The sequence below is a fragment of the Crocodylus porosus genome, unplaced genomic scaffold (assembly GCF_001723895.1).
Source record: "Crocodylus porosus isolate Cpor-Errol unplaced genomic scaffold, CroPor_comp1, whole genome shotgun sequence".
In the NCBI taxonomy this organism is placed as follows: Eukaryota; Metazoa; Chordata; order Crocodylia; family Crocodylidae; genus Crocodylus; species Crocodylus porosus.
Genome location: NW_017728918.1, coordinates 6,251,949 through 6,257,386, shown reverse-complemented (window position 1 = coordinate 6,257,386; position 5,438 = coordinate 6,251,949).

Genomic DNA, 5,438 nt, shown 5'->3' with positions numbered 1-5,438 from the left:
GATGAACACCTTGCTGGGGCCGTTTGACTCCAGTACTCTTTCCTGCCATGGCAGGGGGGCGGACTAGATGATGTGCTCAGGTCCCTTCTGACCCGACTAACTATGAAACTACATTAAAAAAAGAAAAAGGTTTTGATTTCATCCAAACAACTCGGTTTGATTTATCTAAATAAAAAAACCCCCTCAGAATTTCCTTTGGCAGGCCTGTGTGGTGAGTTGAGTTTTCATCCCAATTCCAAACAAAGCCAAATTGCAAAATCTGAAAAAACTCCCGAATCATAGAGAATTAGGGCTGGAAGGGACCTCCATAGATCATTTAGTCCAGAGGCAGGATGGCCCCTATCCAAACCATTCCTTACAAGTTCTCATCTAACCTGTTACTAAAACTACAGTTGACCTTGTCACACGGCTACAAGGCATATTGCTCAAAGACCCCAAACGTCCACAGCTTAACCCAACAGTATCCAAGCTGAATTTCTTAGGGTCCACTCAGCAAATCATCATGGGTGACATGAGGCCACATACCCTTTGCCTATTATTTCCCCATGTGCGCTGAAGGACGGGGGGCTAAGTGTTCTCCCTCTGGGTGCCTGATCTTCACGGACACTTCCACCTTGAAAACAGCATGTCCCGCTACAGCGAGGAGAGGTCAGCGGCACCGGCAGCCCGTGTTCTCACACGCTGGTTCCCACGCAGGGGGCCGGATGGCTGCCAAAGGGGACAGGACAATCGCAATACCGAGCCAGCTCAACCAAAGCAATGGGGAGGGTTTGCAAACCGCGGCTGCAAGGTTACCCGTTATCTGAGCTTGCAAAGGGCTCTGGCCCCGCTCCAAGCATGTTTGAGAGTTGCATCGTAACCCGGGTCTGCAGGACTCCCACATTTGACATTTCCAAGTTCTGCAAACCACCAGGCAGCCACCAGGAGCAACGAGTGATTATTACGACGGCTTTGATTGTGACAGAGGCTACTTCAGGCCCTCCAAGAGCCCAAGCAAGTGTAAATGCCCAGACATCTGGCTGCCTTCCCTCCAGGAGCTGGCGCTTTACCGTATCTCGTTAGGGCTCAGAGGAGTGTGGGTGCAGCATGGGGGATGGCTCCGGTCTCACAGCCATTCGTCATGAGTTATAACTCCAGAAGGAGTGAAGGAAAGCATCTCTCCTTCCTCTGCAAACTGGATTTCAATGCAACCAAGAAACGCCGAAAGATTTGGGTGTCATGTGGGTGAAAGACAAGCCCCGCAATTAGGAGCTCTCTGTCCAAGTCTGTGTTGCTTCATGGCGTGACTTCCAGCAAGTGGTTTCACCTACCTGCTGCCCGTATGTGGCCCCGCACCCACTGCCTTTATCCTCACAAAGCTCCCTGGAGGGAAGACAGTGCTATTACCTCCATTTTATGGTAGGAAATAGAGGCACAGAAAAGCTAAGTGACTTGTCCAGGGTCACAGAGGAGTCTGTGGCAGAGGTGAGACTTGCACCTAGCTCCCCCAAGAGCTATCTGTGGGAGTACCATAACCAGTAGGTCTCCATCTCTGTGCCTTTGTCTGGCACTTGGTAAAAGGCACGGACAAAATGCTTAGCTGCATTAATTAGCAGCACCAGCAACTTCCAGGAACTTTTCTGTGAAAAAGAATTCGAATGAAATGAACCATTTTTGCTTTCTTTGACTTTTCCCGCCCCCCACCCCCCACCCCAGGCTTCTTTCCAGTTACTCGGGGAGAAAAGGGAGAGAAAGATTCAGTTTTCAGAAAGAGAAAACAATCCAATTGGTTTTGTTTTAAGGGGGAGTGAAAGCAAAGGGAAACAAGGACCAGAAGGAAAGAAAAAACAAAAAGTTTTTGATTTTTCCCTTTTTTTTGGGGGGGGGGGGGTGAGGGGGAGGTTTGGGGAAAAAAAAATGCCCAGAAGTTTTCATTTACAGTCAGAAAGTTGCTGCTGAAAAAAAATATTTATGGTGGAAAAAAAGAAAGTCATGTCTAAGGAGAGGCAGGGAGCACGTGAAATGGAGCTCATGCTAGAGGCGCCGTGTTGCTGCCAGCAGGATGTGTTTATAACCTCAGAGGAATATTACTTCCCATCCAGGCCGTCCATACAACTGCATGTGTGACTGCACCTCAGCGAAACATGGGCTTAATCATTCGGCACAACGGCCTCTGGCCCAAGTCCAGGTTTTGTTGCACTTTGGATTCAAAGGAGAGGGGAAAAAAAATTAAGGGATTCTATAAATATCATTTTTCTGGCTTCGGTTCGAAACCTTGGGGTCATAGGAGAGCTCTGGTTTCAAACAACTGAATTTAGCCTGATCCTGTTTATCCCAAACGTCTGCAGAGGCTTTGACTATGTGCTATTAATATTAAATAAATAATTTTCGCACAAGCTATTTTGGCTTCTTTTGCCAAGAAAATAAAACGAGGCCAGCACAGAAGCTCCACGTGCACGGGGTGGAGAACCAGAGGCTGTTGCTGGTTATTTTTTTCATGATTATTGCAGAACGAGACATAGAGCCCAGCTGGCAAACAGTGCAGAGACAGTCCAGCCTGTCTATCAAAGCAGTGACTGATGCTTTATTTAATGCTAACAAATACAAGATGGGAAGACACTCCTTGTTCACTTTGATGCCTTAGTAGCACCCAGGTAAAGCAGCTTTAGCGAGTGAAGGTGCACGGTCTGCATAAAGTTGGCGCAGGCAGCATGGGATCAGGGCATGGCTATGACTAAGGCTGGGTCTACAGGTGGCCTAGTTATGCCTGCCTGATATGTGAGATGGTGAGGTCCCTGCACCTGAAATAGATCCCAGTGCCCTTGCAGGATCCAGCCCTACCTTTGTCTCCTAGTTTGATGTCTCAGGATCCAGCCCTTCCCTCTAAGCAGAGGAAAGAGAGCCCATCGGTTTAAGGTATCGTCCCCTGTCCTGACCCAAGATGTTAATCTGTATGCAGGGTCCGGTGGGTTGTGTCTCTTGGGAGGTATTTCTTTGTGCAGTCCTGCTTGGACCAAGAATTCACATGGCCGTGTCTCCCCGAACACAGAAGAAACTAAGCCGTAAGAGTAGCTTTGCTCACAGGTTCACACCTTTTTTTTTTTACATCACTTTGCCCAAAAACTCTCCTGATCTCTTACTCTTGGTTAGGGTCACAATTGCTCACTGGCTGGTCATCGGGCTTCCTTGGCATCTTCTCCATATGCTTCTGCGGTGTTTTCCTTCCTCTTTCTCACTCAGCTACATCACACAATCCCCAACATTTCATACACAATCCAGAGAAAACCCTTTAGACCTTGCATATAGCAAGTGTATTGGGTGAGGGTCCTATTGTTTCAGCCATCTGTTCCCTTGAGGAAGCTTAGGGGGTTTGGGGTTTTTTTTTTACATGTATCCTAAACAAAGAGTCCCTGTTGTGATGCCCACCTTCAGAAAGGTTTCACCCAATCCCCCAGCATGACAACACGTCTCAGCTGAGATTGAACGTTGGACCAAACATCTTTGGTTAGATGCTCTCTCGAGGTCCCTTCCAGCCGGACATTGCTATGAAGGTCAAGAGATAAACAGAGAGGATGCTTGCTCGCTGTGCTCCTAAGAGAGGCCACTGAAGTCCCTGAGCTTTCCAGAGCTTTGCTCTGTACTTACACACCTGCAGAGCAACACCACACACACCAATGTTTTGCCTAGTTGGTCTCATAAAAGGTATCATTTGGGAGCCACGAGTTCTTGATTTTTGCACACACGTGCCAGCTTTTTCCCTTGTTGCATTGTCAGCAGACTCCTTCATTATTCCCTTTGCTGGTGTTTTAAGAAACGACTGGATGCTCATCTTGCTGGGGTGATCTGACCCCAGCTGACTTCCTGCCCCTGGGGCAGGGGCTGGACCGGACGATCTCCTGAGGTCCCTGCCAGCTCCGATATCTATGAAATCTATGAAATCTCAGTCGCCTGTCTCTGTTCTTGTTGTTAGTTCATAATTACATCATCATCATTTTCTTTTTATTTCACACTTTGGTCAGAAGTGGAAACCACAGAGGTGACATCTGAGAAACCTAACCTAGCCGATTGTTCCAGGTAGCCCACCACAGTGCTGCAGTAACGGCCGTGTTGAGCACCGAAGTGCACTGGCAGGGACTGTACTGGGAGAAAATATAGTTTGTGCTAAAGGATCTGCACTGGGTTGTGTTTGTGCTGCGTGCAACACCAGGATTTGGGGGGTAGGGACCTGATTTACCCAGCATGTGTTGTAGAGGAGGACAGGAGAAGGCGAGACACAGTTACACTAAAAAGCCATGTAGACAAGCATGGACACTTGTGTATATGCATGGTTTAAGTTACACCTGAGGTTAAGAATGTAATTCTCTGTTTGGTGTCTGCATAATAGATACTGCTACTGTAACTGCAAGCATGTCTACACATGCAATTCATGCAGATGAATAAATTCTGGTGGAGCAGCCCTGGCTAGCAGGAGGCCCCAGGGGTCAGCCTGCCAGCCTGGGGTTGCTCCAGCCCAGCTCAACATGCTACTGAGGGGCTGGCTGGGGCATGTGGGTGCTTCAGAGCAGGGCTAGCGAGCAGGCAGCCCCCTCACTGTAGCACCCTAATGCCCCAGCCAGCCCCATCAGCATCTACACGTACTTTGCAGCGGAGTAAATAACTCTGCTGTAGGATGGTACTTGTGTCTAGCAAGACTATCCTATGGTGGAGTTAATTAGTTGACTCCATCCTAATGGCACCGCACGTGTAGATGGTGATGTTTTACTGCAGAGCTAACTAGTCAGCTCCGCAATAAATGTCTCATGTAGATGCACCCAGTATTATTCTTTATGCTGTTCTTGAAATAGTGCTGTTCATTCCACATTTGCTCTTCCCTTCTTTAGCTAGACTCGCTTCCCAGAATGCAGTGGAGTCTTGAGCCACTGGGAGTCATCCATCCATCCATCCATCCTCCCAAAGTGGCATTTGCTTTTGTTTTCATTCCCACCTTCCAGTGATGACAAAATGTTCCTAAATGGGTGGTGCATGGAAACCAGGGACTCTTGAGCCATTACCACTGCTCACAGTTTCTGACCTCTTTCCTCGAGTTAGTCTTTGAGGGTTGGTTTTTTAAGACAATATCTTCACTTGGAAATATGGTGGGAATGACTCCATTTCCAAACACTTGGGAATAAATTTAGACAGGAGTAAAAATTACAGATTGGATCCCATTAAGACAGCACTGAACCAAAACCCAAGTTATGAATGCTGCTGGGACTAAAAAACCAGCTCAGGAGCACCCTCGCTTTGAAGTGGGTTTGTTTTATTAATTATACAACTATAATTCCCAGTATAATTTCATAGATTTCATAGACATTAGGGCTGGAAGGGACCTCGGGAGATCATCAAGTCCAGCCCCCTGCCCAAAGGGCAGGAAGTCAGCTGGGGTCATAGGATCCCAGCAAGATAAGCATCCAATTTAC